General features: G+C 33.0%; 1 long non-coding RNA gene across 1 annotated transcript; it reads left to right on the top strand.

Moving 5' to 3' along the window:
- The first annotated feature begins 964 nt into the window (after positions 1-964).
- On the top strand, positions 965-1,340 carry LOC121209493 (uncharacterized). The gene is made up of 3 exons (XR_005904611.1): positions 965-1,064; positions 1,147-1,215; positions 1,307-1,340. It is a non-coding gene; the product is annotated as an uncharacterized lncRNA (long non-coding RNA).
- Positions 1,341-17,650: the final 16,310 nt, after the last annotated feature.

The following is a 17,650-nucleotide window of genomic DNA, read 5'->3' as shown; positions in this document are numbered from 1 at the left end:
ATGTTTGGTCTTCTTGGGGTTTGGAAAAGCTGAAAGATTGGGTGTCGAATGGTGACGGGGCTAATGCTACTGATGCAAAAGTAGTAGACATATAAAAGAAGATGACGAAAATGAGGATTAAGTGCTACATATACGTTGTCTTTTCTCTTAAACGTTGGAGATTGATAAATGAGAAGATAGAATTCTATCAAAGAACAAAGAATAATGATGAATTTAAACTAGTTAAACCGAAAATAACATGTTGGTTAAGGGTTTTGGGTTGTTTTTCAGTGCATGATTTATTTATGCTTGGTAGGTAGTTATGAATGAGTTTTTCAGTGCATGACTTTTCAGTGTATAACCTTTTTCTTTTTCCATTTGATAATGCTAAGATATAGTCATACTATTCCGTGACATATTGTATATAGAATAAGAATGGGAGTGGTATTAATTCAGTTGCTTATGACAAAGTGCTTCTCTTTTTTCTCCATGTTGAATTTTGTACATTTTGTACATACTTTATGATCCACATTAAATAATTAGTGCAAATTCAATCTATGAGTTTGAAATTGGCAGCAACTGAGTAATATTATAGTAACCAAACAAGCAGAAACAAAGAAATTATCCAAAGGATTTATTAATTCATTTATGTATTTCATAATACATAAACAATAATATAAATTTGGTTTTTATCCTTAATTTAAATAATTTATAGCTTTTTGCTTTGGAAAATTCGTTAATGGATCATGTTTTTAATTCTTATTTAATTCTTGTTTATCCTTAGATTATTTTTTTATTTCATGGCTGTTCATTGTTTGCAGGTGTAATTTAATTTGCTAGAATTGACTCTTCCATCCAATTTATACTTTCTAAGAGGTATGTATATTTAATTTGCTAAATCTTTATTTCTAGGTAAAATATCATGGTGTCATGGGGTTGCAAATGCTGGTCCTCATCCATTGTTCATAGTTCCATGTGTCTATATTAGTGAATTAATGTTGTATATGTTTCAGTTACTGCTTCCTGCTCCTCCTGCAACTATTGGTTCAACTGAAGCTGCCATTTAATCTTCGAATTAATATTTGGTACTGATATAGATAAAGTTTTCATATTTGCTTAAACTGAAATATATTTGGTGCTACTCTTATAATCTTACATCTGTTCTAGGTACTATCGAGCACCTGAATTAATATTTGGTGCAACTAAATACACCACAGCCATTGACATTTGTTCTAGGTACGTATAGGTTTCGTTGCTAAATTTTTTTTCTTATTTCTATGCATTTTCACTTTAAATTACTTAACAAATATTACTTTTTTGACTCCAGCCTCTGTTTGCTGGTGAGAGTGGAGTAGACCAGGTCGTTTTATTAAGGTACGTTTTATTTCAAAATTCTAATCAATAATAGTTTTATCATGATGATTTTGGAAAAATTAATATTTTGGGGTTGCGATTTTGTAAAGATTTAATTGCTGGTTCTGTTTGGAGCAGAACTATTTTGTTACCAAATTAATTTTAAATATTTGGTTCAACTTAATTATTATTTGATTCAGCTTAAGTATGAATAAGTATGAATTAATTTTATTACCGTGTAGCTTGCTTGTCCATTAAAATTACAACAATGGATGTCCTTCTCTCCAACCTTATTTTAAATATTTTAAAGATTCAAAGTATATAGGCTGGAAACCTGACGGGTTGCCTTATATCGAGCTGCAAGATATAATGGATCCTCCCTAGGTGTAACAACGCCACGTATGATGAATCTTAAAAAATTCAAAAAGACTTGAAAAAAGTTCTATCGAGCTCATTTACTATTGAATATTTATTTCCAATTTACTTATAAAATTTAAACTACGATTCTTTTTTTATATTATTATATTCAAATTACTAATTTTTTGCATTAATAATGTTTGATTTTAATATTTAATATTTTTAAATGTCTTTAAAAGTTATAACTAATTTTTATCAAAATTACAACAATGGCTGACCTTCTCTCCAACCTTATTTTAAATATTTTAAAGATTCAAAGTATATAGGCTGGAAACCTGACGGGTTGCCTTATATCGAGCTGCAAGATATAATGGATCCTCCCTAGGTGTAACAACGCCACGTATGATGAATCTTAAAAAATTCAAAAAGACTTGAAAAAAGTTCTATCGAGCTCATTCACTATTGAATATTTATTTCCAATTTACTTATAAAAATTAAACTACGATTCTTTTTTATATTATTATATTCAAATTACTATTTTTTATATTAATAATGTTTGATTTTAATATTTAAATATTTTAAAGATTCAAAGTATATAGGCTGGAAACCTGACGGGTTGCCTTATATCGAGCTGCAAGATATAATGGATCCTCCCTAGGTGTAACAACGCCGCGTATGATGAATCTTAAAAAATTCTCCGTTTTATCACAAATATTATCGTCCTTTTTACCATTTAAGTTAAACTTTTTATTCAAACTAAATCATAGCTTTTAAGCTAAATACGGATGTCCACACAGTGCTTTAATATATACTTAAGAAAAGATGACTAGTAAAACATAAATTAAATTAAGTGTGGACTATTTTAACTGCACATGTGATTTGTCAAATAAAAACGAACGACATGTATATTACTTAATTAAAATAATTTTTATAAATATTATTTAATTAAATATTATTTAATCCCGCTACTTACCTGTAGATACTTGATACTTGATATGTATTATCCATGTGATTTTCCACATCGTGAAATAAAAAACTTACATAATACATAAATATATTTGATATCATAATTTATATAACTTACAAAACGTACATAACTTATATAACTTAGATAAATATATAACTTACATAACTTACATAATACTTAAATATATTTTATATCATAATTTACATAACTTACATAACTTATATAACTCAGATAAATATATAATTTACATAAATATATATCATATCATAACTTACATAACTTACATAATACTTAAATATATATCATATCATACATAACTAGTTTACGAAATTTACTTAACTTACATAATACATAAATCTATAGTGGAAAATCTCGCAACTTGCCTGAATTAGTTTATACCCATTAGAGACTTGATATTTAGTATAATGATATGATTTAAATCAATTGAGAACATTTAAGTAACTGTAATATGTTGTGAACTTTAGATTTCAAGAACTACAAAATGGATTGGAGTTGGATGAAATTGTTAAGGGTAAGCAATGCCTATCAAAATGGAGTACAAACTTTTCTAAATTTTGCATTTCAAAATGCAAGCCAAGAGAATATGATTCTTTGCCCGTGTAAGAAGTGTGGCAACATCTACTGGCATTTTCGTGAAGTTGTCTACGAACATCTAATTGTTGATGGCTTTATTCGGGGGTATAAAAAATGGATTTTCCATGGAGAGTGTACATCTAGTGGAACTTCTTCAACGATTAATCCGACTTATCCTGATACTTATTACCATCAGTATGTTAGACAAGATGACATGGAAGATATGTTGCGGGATGCATTTATTATGCGTAATCATGGTGAGCAATCGTTTCCACCTGACTTTATTATATCTGAGGATTGTAATATTACTGGAAATGTTTTTTGTGAAACGGGAACAAGTGCACCTAATGAGGAGCCAAATGAAGAAGCGGCTAAGTTCTACAATTTACTTAATGAAATGAATGAAGAACTTTACGAGGGATCAAAATACTCGAAATTGTCCTTCTGCATTCGTCTATTTCACTTAAAATGTTTGGGAGGGCGGATCGAAAACTCTTTTACAATGCTGCTAGAGTTTCTAAGAGAGATGTTTCCATTTGCAAAAATTCCCCAGTCTTGTCAAGATATGAAGAGACTAATAAAAGATTTGGGCCTTGGGTACGATAAAATTCATAGTTGCCCAAATGACTGCATGTTGTACTGGGGTGATCAGAAAAACCAACAATCTTGTCATGTTTGCGGTAAGTCTCGTTGGATGAATAGTAATACAGAAGATGTGAATACGGATAAAGGTGGGGCACAGTTAAGAAAGAAGCCAGTCAAGGTCTTGCGATATTTTCCCCTGATACCAAGACTTCAAAGGCTTTTCATGTCCTCAAAGACAGCCGAATCTATGAGGTGGCATAATGATCAACGGACCGATGATGGATTATTAAGACATCCTGCGGATTCTTTAGCTTGGAAATCATTTGACAGTAAATTTCCAAGCTTTGCAAGCGATCCTTGGAATGTGAGGCTTGGGCTATCAGCTGATGGCTTTAATCCATTTAAAATCATGAGTACTTCGTACAGTACTTGGCCTGTAGTGATTGTTCCTTACAATTTGCCTCCATGGATTTGCATGAAGCAATCTTCATTTATTTTATCAATGATTATCCCTGGAGAGAAAGGTCCCGGAAATGATATTGACATCTATTTGCAGCCACTTATTGAAGAGTTAAAACAATTATGGTTGGGTGTTGAGACATATGATGTATTGAGAAATGAGAACTTTAATTTACGTGCAGCTTTATTGTGGACAATTAATGATTTCCCGCTTATGCTAATTTATCGGGTTGGAGTACTAAAGGACGTTATGCCTGTCCTTGTTGTGCTGCGCAAACTTGTTCAAAGTGGTTGTATAATGGGAAGAAGTTCTCTTACATGGGCCATCGTCAGTGGTTAGATGAAAATCATAAATTTAGATTTCAGAGGACTCTATTTGACGGTACTGAAGAGTACAGAGGATCTCCTGAGCAGACCGTTGGATCTGAAATCTTGTTTATGTTAAAAGATATCAACTTTAGTTACGGGAAGATGAATCAACCACCTATCACGCAAACAAGGAGAAGATCGAGGGATGAATCTGATGATGAATCTGACGAAGAGGATGATCCTAATGAGGCGGACTTGTGGAAGAAAAGGAGTATTTTTTTTGAGTTGCCTTATTGGGAGCACAACATTTTACGCCACAATCTTGATGTGATGCATATTGAGAAGAATGTCTACGAGAACATAATTGGGACAATTTTAAATGTCGATGGGAAATCAAAAGACAATCTTCAGAGCCGACTTGATTTAGTTGACATGAGAATCCGGCGTGATCTTCATCCTCAAGTACTGCCAAATGGGAAATATCGGTTGCCGCCTTCTATTTTTTCAATGTCAAAGAAAGAGAAAGAAGTTTTCTGCATGGTGTTGAAGGATATAAAGGTCCCAGATGCGTATGCGTCAAATATATCTCGATGTGTGAGTTTCAAAGACCGAAGATTATATTCATTAAAATCACATGATTACCACATCTTGATGCAAGATTTACTCCCAATTGCTTTACGGTGCTGTATGTCAAAAAATGTAACGTCCTGTATAATTGAACTATCCAATATAATGAAAGCTATTTGTGGCAAAGTTTTAAATTTCGAAGAACTTGAGAAAGTACAGGATCGAGCGGCTTTGACTTTATGCAATTTAGAGAAGATCTTTCCACCTTCCTTCTTCACTATTATGGTGCACTTGGTAATCCATCTCCCTCACGAAGCAATCCTTGGTGGACCGGTTTTTTATCGATAGATGTATCCTATAGAAAGGTGCTAATTTATTTCTCAAGTATTCATTCATTCACCTCTATACATTTAGTTAAAGCTTTTGATAAATATTGTATATCGTGTTTAGGTTCCTAAGCAAATTGAAGTCATATTGTCACAATAAGCGTTATCCAGAAGGATCAATTGCTAAAGGCTACTTGGCAGAAGAGTGCATGACCTTCTGTTCTAGATATTTAGAAGATGCTGAAACACGATTGAATAGACCAAGTAGAAATGCTGGGCTCAATGATCATGACTTGGCCGAAACTTATTTATTTCAAAGTTATGGAGAACCAATCGGCAAAGTTGAAATTGTAGAATTAGATGAAATATCGTGGATACAGGCACATCGATATGTACTTTTTCACCACGATTCAATTGAACTGTTGCGCAAGTAAGTTATAAAATTGTCTTACATATTCGTCGTTTTGATTTGTTTATCTTCTAACCAATTAAACTTGTTTTTAATATAGTGAGTACAAACAAATTTTGAGATCTCGTGCACGCTCTCGAAGATTACAACATCGAGAGATTAATAAGTTATTCACAGAATCTTTTCATGAATGGTTAAGTCAAACGGTATGTAACTAAAGTTAATAAGTTACATATAATCGCGAAATTTAGTTAATCAAATAAGAATGTTTTTACATAATACATTTATAATTATTTAATTTACTTTCGATTCAGTAGGTTTGGAGTGGGAAGGACGTCAATGACGAAATTAAATGGCTTTCCCAAGGTCCGAACAGTGTAATAAAAAGATATAGTGCCTTCTTCATCAATGGATACAGATTTCATACAAAGCATCGCGAGAGAATGAGGAGAACTCAAAATTGTGGAGTTATTGTTAATTCTTCAATTACAAGTTATGCTAGTGCTAGGGATAGTAATCCGGTTGAGGGTAATGTGGAGTATTACAGACTTCTTACCGACATTATTGAGTTGGATTACTATGGCAGATGGAAAGTTATCTTATTTCGGTGTGATTGGGCTGATGTTAATACTGCTCGAGGAATTAAAAAAGATCAATTTGGTTTTACAATGGTGAATTTCTCTCGCTTGATTCACACTGGACAACAATTGATGGACGAGCCATATGTATTTTCCTCTCAAGTGAAACAAGTTTTTTATTCGAAAGATCCAACCGATGAGGGTTGGTATGTTGTACTCCGGAACACCCCTAGAGACTTGTTTGACATGGGTAATGGAAGTAGAGATGACAGTGTCGAAAGATCAGAAACATTACCTTTTCCAGAACAAAACTTAGATGAAAATATCCCTAGTACTAGTACACAATATCAATGGGTTCGAGATGATGTGAATGAAGATATTTACGAATAATGATGTAGTAAGATTTTACGTTTTTTTAATTATATGTAATATTATAATTTTAATCTTGGTCATGTTATATAATTTGACTATTTTATATGTACTATTATTGTTGTAATTTGTTACTAAAACTTTAACTATTTTATGTGTATTGCAGGAAAAATGCGTAGAAGAAGATTATGTGGTTTAAGTATTGTCCAGAATACTCCAAATTCGGAAGAAGGAAATAGTGAACAGTAGACAGTTGTTGGATCTTCGAATGTGCCAGAGACACTTGACGAGCCTGAATAATTTCAAAGTAATGTTACGTTTATTTTACATGTGTTGACTTTTATTATTAATTTATTTGTAAATTTTAATATAATAATAGTATATAATTTTTCAGCTGAAAATGGTGGGACGCGCAGAGCTCGAGGACGTACACTGCTTAGTGATTTATACGACCTAGATCCTGCCGACCGTGTCAAAGTAAGTAGAAATACTTATGGCCAGCCTGTTGGATCTGAAGCTCGACTTTTAGCAGGCTATATTAGCATTTTAGCATGAAATGCCAATATGTTGCCCATCAACTACGAATCATGGCATCACATGCCTAATAGCAACAAAAATCAGGCTCTCGCTAATATTAAGGTAACAAAATGTGAATGTAATTTATAATATTTTGGTTTAAGTTTCATTCATATTTACATTCTAAACTTGTGTTTTTTTAGGATAGATTTTCTTTAGAGGTCTCCGATGATTATATCAAGAAGACATTGGGTAAAAAATGGAGAGACAATAAAAGCATTTTAAAAAAACAATATTTTAAGAAAGACATAAGCCTCGAGGAAAAATTGAGAAATGTCCCGCCGGGAATGCTGAGGTACCAATGGGAAGATGCGGTTAGATTCTGGAATTCAAAGAAAGGAGAGGTATTACGTATTTCCAAACTCTTATATATAGTGTTTACTATATACGTAATAATAATTTCATTATGTAGGACCGTGAGCGAGTTGGAATAAGCAGCAGGTAAAAACAAAAATTCACGCACACGGCAGGGTCGAGAAGTTTTGCTTCTGTAGCTGAGGCTGAGATATTAAAATTTTATTAATTCTTTCAAATATTAATAACTTTCTAATATTAAATAATATTTTTACTACTATATTGTAGGAAGTCAAATCTGGACAAAAAGTTGGGCGCCTTCAGCTTTTTGAGATTACGCATAGGAAAAAAGATGGATCTCCTATGACATCCGAAGCTGGAGAAATTATGGTATATTTACTTAATAATATTTGATTTATTCTAAATATTTATAATGTTTAATTATAATTGTTTAATTCAATTCATCATTAGTAGTTTTAAATAATGTTATGTTGCATTCCTTTTATTATATATTTCGTTTCTAACTTTTCAATTGATTTTTTAGGAGAAACTAAAGGATAAGAAGGCGGAATATGAAGCGGCTACTTCGACTGATAGTTCTGTTAATCTTGAGAACATTGATAACAGAATTATCACTGAAGTTTTGGGTCCTGAAAGGTACGGTCGGGTTTGATTTCAAGGATCTGGTGTTACCCCGACCCAATATTTTGGATCCGGCTCCCAGCAATACATGCCTTCCGGAAGTCAAGCTAAAGCTGAAGTTCAGAGGTTAAGAGATCAGATAGCTCAGATGAAAGCGAACACAGTTGAGCAAATTGTCGAGGTTCAACGAAAATATGAAGAACTCCAGCAACAACTTAGAGCGGAGGCAGCAAAGAGGGAGGCAGCAGCAGCGAGGGAGGCAGCGACAGCAGCGAGGGAGGCAGAGCATAGGAAAAAGTACGATGACCTCCAGCTACAGCTTCAGCAGATGATGCAGATGTTTCAACAGTCGCAAAAGCCGCCATCTTAGACATTAGTTTTCTCGTTGTAAAAATATTTTTAACTTTGTCACGTTTAACATTATTCTAAGAATATTTTAAATCATACTTTATTAATGACATCATATATCTTTCGTTAATTTTGAAGTATTATTTAGAATTAATATTTTTGGTTGTATTTTTTTATGCTATATTTGTTGTATTTGGTTGCATTTTAATGCAGGAAGGGTTGAATATTGGTGGAAAAAATGTACTGCAAATCTGCCAAAATTGGCGGCACTTTTTCTTCAAACGCCGCTAAAAGCCATGACTTTTAGCGGTGCTTTTTCTTCAAACGCCGCTAAAGGTCACGACTTTTAGCGGCGCTTTTTCTTCAAACGCCGCTAAAGGCCACGACTTTTAGCGGCGCTTTTTCTTCAAACGCCGCTAAAGGCCACGACTTTTAGCGGCGTTTTTTCTTCAAACGCCGCTAAAGGCCACGACTTTTAGCGGCGCTTTTTTTTCAAACGCTGCTAAAGGCTATGACTTTTAGCGGCGCTTTTTTTTAATTAACGCCACCATTTTTGCGGCGCCGCCTATAGCGGCATTTTTTGCGGCGTTTTCAAAAGCGCCGAAAAAGTTTTAGTGGAGCTTAGAAGCGCCGCTAAAGGCTAAAAAAAGCGCCGCTAAAAATCTGTTTTGCTGTAGTGATAACTTTTGTTGGCTTGAATCTCTGGCAATTACATCATGTATTCCTCCGTGGACATCAGCTTTCTCTCGTCTTGTTTATTTGGACTATATTCAGACGACCGCACTATAATCCACTTTAACAAGAAATTCGTTTCCTTATGACAAACTATTCTATTTAGGAATCGAATTTCGAATCAACACATCATTTTCTTTGATGTAATGTAATGCAAATGCATGAATGCAAAAAGAAAGGAAGGCATTGATTCTGAATTTAATTTCATTAGAACAACTTTTCTAGAAAACAAGTTCCTTTACATAAAAAGGACTACTTATACGGCCTTTCTCTCATATTCCAAGTGAAGACACCTATGTTCCTCTTCATATCTGGATCTTATGGTCGAGTCTGACGAATTCTCCAAGAGATGTCTATATTAACTCCTTTTTTGCTTGATCCAGGCTGCGACTCATTGCTCACTTATTTCTGTGATACTTGTTAGCTCCTTTAAGAAAGTCAAGACGTGACGGCTCTCGAATAATCTTTATCAGTTTCTGTCCTCAGGTAATGAAGCAAAGTCTTGTATTTCTTCACGGACTATCAGCCTTCTTTCATGTATTCACTTGCACCATATTCAGACAACCGTAATATAATCCATTTTATCAAAAAATTCGTTTTCTTATGACAAACTGTTCTATTTAGCAATCAAATATGAATCAACACCTCCTTCCTAGGATGATGTAATGCAATGCAATTATAAACAAAACAAAAACAAAATACGTTAGTGCAGGATAAATAAATAACAAATAAAGCAATTCGGGTGACCACTAGGGGTTCGGAGTGGCTCTACCTAGGGTGGGCTCCTAGGTCTCTCTATATGTGGCTTGGTTCTAGAGTAAGGGTACCTGAACTAGCAGATTCCTCGATCCTCGCCCATTATAGGCTCATATGGACCGAGTTCAGTTCAGGGGGATATATTTCCCTATGGCTGCACAGAGATGAAAATCTCATGAAGACATAGGTACGGATGTATCCCGGAAGCGATTCGCTATCCTGCACGGAGGTGAAAACCTCACGAAGGAATAGTTTCTCACTCCCACTTAAAGGGTGTGACCACAACGGTCATGTAATACAATATGCGAGGATATATGCATAAAAGCTCGAAACAATTAAAGAAAATAGGAATAAAATGATGAAAACTGTAAGAAAAATGGGTGAAATGCAATGAAAGGACCGTATATCAAAATCAAATTTTTGATTTTCGACAAAAAGCAAAAGTTAATCAACTTGTGGCTTGACTCTCTTATTTGGGTCCCCAGCGGAGTCGCCAAGCTGTCGTAACCATTTTTTTGAAAAAAACTGGGATCGACTTTGGTTTTGAAAATGGAAACGAAAATTGGGAGTCGCCACCAATCTTTTTAGGTGTGATTGGATCACCTTGTAAAAGTGGTTGTTTTTAATAAATGGTTTGATTTATTTAAACAACGATTTTAGTCCACGTAAATCAAGAAAATAGGTTCGGGAGTCGGTACGTACGAGGAAGGATTAGCACCCTCGTAACACCCAAAATTGGTACCTAATTGATTAATTAATGTCTTAATATCAAAAATTGAAAAGATTTAAAATAAATTTTGAAATACGATCCCTCTTTATGAAAATGCTCGAGTGTTAAAGACCTTCTCGTCTCAAAATATGAAATGTCACATCAGTAAGTTAGGACACGACATCTTGAATTTTTGAGAACGAGCTTGCCTTTATGAAATTTGTTATTTTAATTTATAAAAATTATATTCGATTATTTAGAATAAACGAGAGAAATCGAAACCCAGTAAGTTAAGGCACGTTTTCTCGAATTCTCAAACATCGAATATTGCCTTTATTTTAAAACAAATTCTTATTTCGAGGTGACAAAATATCATACCCAGTAAGTTAGGGCACAACACTTCGTATCTCCGAGAATAAGCATTTTTTTAACTTATATTGATTAAAAAGAATACTCCGTTATTTAGGTAAAATGAGAAGAAGTCGAAACCCAGTAAGTTAGGGCACGATTGTTTCGAATTACCAAATACGGAATATTACTTTTATGAAAGAAATTTTTTAATGTATTGATTAAAAATATAACGTGATTTATAGTAAAACACGAAAGCAAATTATGGTGCTAATACGCAATAATAAGTGCGACAGTGTTAATAACAATGATATGGGCAATTATAAGAAGATAAAAGCAAGGTTTAGTAATATAAACAAATACATGAAGAAAATGCAATGGTCGAATGCATAAGTTAATAAATAGAAATAAATAGAACATGGTAAAATGGAGCTGACAATGATAACTAACGATAATAATAATAACAGGAATAATAATAATATAATGTAAATATGAAGTAATGGGGAACATATATATGTAAAATGCGTAGTACTAGATTAAAAAAATAATATTTATTGAAAACAGTGATATATATACAATAGTAACTAATAATAACAATACATAAATACATAAATGCATGTATTGAAATATATACGTAATAATAGAAATAATAATAAAAATATACGTGGTATTGAAAAATATGTACATAATATAGTATTAAGAATGTACACAACATGCATGGTATTTAAAATAGTATTAAAAAACATAATACAATGGTAATAGTAATTACAATAAGGGTGATAATGGTAATAATAATATTAAAGTAAAGTAAACAAAAATAATACTATATATCAATGTATATATATACATATAATGCAAATACACACTACTATATAATAATAATAATAATAATAATAAAATGCAGAAAGTAAATATGATTTAATAGTAATATTAAAATGAAGTAATAAAAATAATACTTATATATAGAAATGTACATACGTACATATATAATAAACATACATTAATTAATAGTAAAAATAATAGAAGTGCTAATAATACTAGTATTAGAATAAAATAAGAGATAAATGCAAACATAATAATATAAATAAGGTAAACAGAAACAATAAAAATAATATGAAGGACATAATCGAATCTGAGAACAATATTTTGGGGCAAATCCGTAATAAATAAAAGAAGAGGGGATTAATTCGCACACGCAAATAACCAGGAAGGACTAAAACGGACAATAGCCCTTTGACCCAAAACGCGCAGCTTCAAGGGGACCAAATTAGAAAAGAAATCAAATTCCTGGGCATAAATTAAAAGCAGAGACAAACAAAGTTCAAAAGCAAAAAAGGCGGAAGGGCTAAAAGCGCAATTAGCCCTTCCATGTGAAAACACGCTGATCCTGAGGCCGACGGGTCGGGTCTCGCGCGGGTCAAGCGAAACGACGCCGTTTTGGGTGTTGAGTGTTGGCCCCAAAATGAAGTCGTACTGAGGGCTTATAAAAGTCAAATTTTTTTTTTGAAATTTCATTTTTCTGAGTTTGGAAAGAAAAAAAGGAAAAAAAATGGGAGTTTTCTCTCTATAGAGAACTCAGAGCCGGCCTAGGGATCCGGCCACCCCCACCGTGGCTCCGTCGTGCCGGACACCGTACACGGTGACCGAAAATCGCCTAGAGGTAACTTTCTTTTATTCTTTTTTTTTATATATATTTTTAGATCTAATATATATATATATTTATATATATATTGTTTTCAGCAAGAAAGAGTTGGAATATATAAATAAATTCGGAAAATAAAAAAATAAAAAAAAGGAAAAGAAAAGAATATAAACCTTTGATTCTATCCCTTATTTCTTACTACGATTTGAGTGAATATAATGAAAACCTTTGAAACTTTTTGATTGCTATTGATATACTGATTTTTTGTTCTTGAATCTCAAAAAAAGAAAAATCCCCTCTTGAATCACAAAAAAAAAGAAGCAAAATCCCCCCATTTCTTACAATGAACATAAGGCTTTTATATAGCCCAAAATCCAAAGAATAAAAAATACAAAGAATTTCATTTTTTGGTGTTTTTCTTTGCTGTCCTTTTTTGTCTTCTTTTGCAGGTATAGAGTGGTGGAGGCAAGTGGGTGTGCTGGTGGCAGACAACTGGTAGTGGCGGGCCAAGGTGGGGCAGCGGCTAGGGTTCTTCTCCTTTTTTTGCTGAAAATTGCTTAGATTTGGGCTGGGCTTAGGGTTTTAGTCTGTTGGGCTAAATTGAATTTGGTTTAATTTTTGGGTTGGTGTGGATTTTGTAAAATTGAGTTTGTTTGGGCCAAAAATTGGCCATTACAACAACCATGTCATTATTTGGAAATTTTAAATAACTTATATAAAATCTAAAAAGAATAGAAAATTTTTTTTAAAAAAAATTCCAAGTAATGATGTAGCATTGACCAATGTTCAATGACTAAATTAAAAAAAATAATCAAATTTCAAGATCAATTTAGACAAAAAAAAGAAGTTAAAAGACCAAAGTAGATAAATTAGCAAGGAGGATAGGCACGGCCTTGGTGCCCTGGAGAGCAGTTTATAAATTTTATTATAATTAGTAAGAGTAGGCATTGTGGAAACTTGGAATTTTCCACACCGCATGGGGTTTAGTTCAAACCGTAAACAAGGTTTGGTTTTAGCTTTTTCTTCTCCTTATTATTTGGATTTAAAATTAGGGAAAATAATAAATTAAACTCAGGGGCGAAATAAAGATAGACAATTTTTTAATCTCCAATTAATTATTAATTTATTCAAATTTTATAAAATATAATAATATCTTTTAATTCCTTAAATTAATTATTTAGTTTCAATATATAATTAACTATAATCCTAATCCATTTTACAATGTATGATTAATTTGATAATCAGAATATATTCGAATTTAATTAAGAATAAAGTTTATATAGTATGAGAATTAAATTAAAATAAATTTAAACGAAATTTATACATGATATTCACACATAATTAAATAAGACTCAAATCTAAAATTTTAAATTTTCAATTAAGTAAAAAATTCATTCACACTCAACTTAAATATTATAAATTTAAAATTTAACTCATTCATATCATTAAACTAAAACTTCTATCACAATCAAATCAAGTGTCAATTGTTTTTGAATCTAATCCAAATAATTGAGATTGTTTTTCAATCTAATCCAAATAATTGAGGAATTGTAAATGTATAATTTATATTCTACTTGCATATATATCATAGGAAGAAAATAAAAGTAAATGAAGGACAACAGCAAATGTCAGCTTCTTTTTGTGAAGGCAATTGTAGAAGAAGCCAAGAATCATTATTATAGATGAAGTATAGGATAGGAGAGGTGGGGTTTGGCCATAAACATTAAAGATTCCTTAGTATATTCATTTCAACATTGCATTTATCCTAATTTTTATTTTATCCTGAGACTCTCATCCCATATCAAATCATTTTCTTTTTTACTTCCATTTAAGTTAGCCATGTAGCACTTTCAAAAGGCATCAGTTGGATGCTTGAATACTGTTAAGATTTTAACCCGATTAAGTAACGAACAAAAAAATAGCAGAATAAATTGAGAAATTGAACACACAAATTTAACGTGGAAAAACCCCTCCAAAGAGGATAAAAAACCATGGGCAAAGATAATTTTACTATAATGGCAAAAGAACGAAGAGTATAAAAGATGGAGATAAAAACTAAACCCCGAAAACCCGAAAACAAAGAACCCACAAAACGTAAACACAAAATTCTCTAAATGTGTTATGAGTTCTAATCTCTAATAGGTGTCAATTCTCAGGTTGTAAAAGAGCCTATTTGTAGGCTAAATTCATAGATCAAATAATAATAAAATAATCTAAACTAATCAGTGTTTGATTGAAACAAGTAAATAGAGTTTAACTGAAAGACTATTTGTTAAATTTGACTGAAAATAGGAGTCATAGTTAACAAATCTCCACCTTGACTCATATTTCCACAACGCCATCTTTGCCAAAGCTCGCCACGAGCCTATCTTGAACTATGCAGGGAATTAATTGAGTCGAATTTGTGCTTAGAAACTGGAAGACTTCTAGCCTTCGACTTGTACACTACCAAATCAAAACTAACCCGGGTTTGATTTTCACGAACACAGTGCCCTAACTTTTCAAAACCTGCATCCAAAAGAGAACCTCTCTTCAACGAAACAGTCATACCTTTTTCCCTCCTATGACCAAGTTGCCTTGGCTCCAAACAAGTTGACTTCAACTCCGTAACGGACGAGGGGCGTCCGATTTCACCGGTCACTGTATAACCTTCCAGAATATAAAGACTGCCGATTCTTTTACCTTTTAACAAAACGAGAGCTCCACGAGATACTTTAATACTGCTCGACTCGATGTTGATTTTGCATCCTTTCAAGTCTAAAATACTTAAGGAGATGAGATTCTTTCGTAAATCAGGTACATATCTGACATCTGAGAGTGTCCTAATCGTCCCATCGTGCATCTTAATTTTAACAATACCAATACCAATTACCTTACTAGATGAATCGTTTCCCATACGCACAACTTCACCTTCAATCGAACTGTATATGGAGAACCATTCTCTATTGGGACACATGTGGAAAGAACATCCTGAATCTAGGATCCACTCGGACGTGAGCTTGGTGTTATCACTTGTTGACACTAACAAGAAATCATCCCCATTTTCATCGACCAAATTAGCATCAGCTACATCTTCCTCGTTACTCTCAACAGCTTTTTTATTTCGCAGTTTATAACAATTTGCTTTGACGTGACCTAACTTTTTACAATAGCGACACCTTTTATCTCGTTTCTTTGATGCTACCAAAACAGAAGCTTGCCTATCTGTCTTGCTATCCAAATGAAGCTCATTGTCGAGTTTGTCTCTACTCAACAAATGACCCTTCACATCTTCGAACGAGAGTTTGTCTCTGCCATAAATCAGGGTCTCCCTGAAAGACTTGTATGAAGGGGGTAAAGAGCACAATAATAGCATAGCCTGATCTTCATCGTCAATATGAACCTCAACATTCTTTAAATCATTTAAAAGAGTAATGAATTGACTGATGTGGTCTCTAAGAAGCTTACCTTCGTTCATGCGAAACGTAAATAGACGTTGCTTCAACACTAAACGGTTAGCCAGAGACTTAGTGGCATAAAGAGTTTCTAACCTTTTCCACAAGGCAGATGAGGTCTTCTCCATCAATACCTCCTGCAATACCGTATTCATGAGGCACAACTGGATTGCAGATAAAGCCTTTTCATCAAGCTCTTCCCATTCTATTTTATTTAGATTCTCAGGCTTTTTCCCGATAACAACCTTTTTCAAGCATGATTGAACTAGAATTGTCATCATCCAAACTTGCCACAGATTGAAATTTGTCACACCATCGAACTTCTCAATTTCAAACCTTGTTGTTGCCATCTCTGAACGGGCTGATCTATAAAAATTGAACTAGCTCTGATACCACTTGTTAGGATTTTAACCCGATTAAGTAACGAACAAGAAAATAGCAGAATAAATTGAGAAATTGAACACACAAATTTGACATGGAAAAACCCCTCCAAAGAGGATAAAAAACCACGGGCAAAGATAATTTTACTATAATGGCAAAAGAACGAAGAGTATAAAAGATGGAGATAAAAACTAAACCCCAAAACCCCGAAAACAAAGAACCCACAAAACGTAAACACAAAATTCTCTAAATGTGTTATGAGTTCTAATCTCTAATGGGTGTCAATTCTAAGGTTGTAAAAGAGCCTATTTATAGGCTAAATTCATAGATCAAATAATAATAAAATAATCTAAACTAATCAGTGTTTGATTGAAACAAGTAAATAGAGTTTAACTGAAAGACTATTTGTTAAATTTGACTAAAAATAGGAGTCATATTTAACAAATACAATTATCTATCTCTTATTCATCAGACTATCCTCAGTTGGTCAATTTTTTAGACTAATCACTTATTAAGAGCCACCTCTTAACAGAGGAGTGTCCCCTTTTATCAAGCTATCTGCTTACCATGGTCTAGCCACCTCTTCAGGGAATATTGAAACCCACCTGAGCATAACAACCTCATATGCCCTCAAAAGGAATAATAGAATAGAGCCCCCCATGCACGTCCCTTATGCACTCCATGACAATGAGAAATGGATCTTCCTCTATTAGCAACCTTTAACAATTACTTTTAGCGTTCATATCAACCATCTTCCTTCTCTTATAATTCTTCAGCTCTCCACCTGTTTAGGTGAAATCGATCCCCTTTCCACCACAATTTTCCTCTCCTTAATTTTTCCCTTGTTGAGACTTATATCAAGAATTATATATCTTTATAAAGCCATATTATTTTGAAAATTCTATACTAATTAGTTATGCTAAGCTTTGATTTACA

This window comes from Gossypium hirsutum, chromosome A11, assembly GCF_007990345.1.
Source record: "Gossypium hirsutum isolate 1008001.06 chromosome A11, Gossypium_hirsutum_v2.1, whole genome shotgun sequence".
Classification (NCBI taxonomy): Eukaryota; Viridiplantae; Streptophyta; class Magnoliopsida; order Malvales; family Malvaceae; genus Gossypium; species Gossypium hirsutum.
This window is presented reverse-complemented; position numbering and strand designations above follow the sequence as displayed.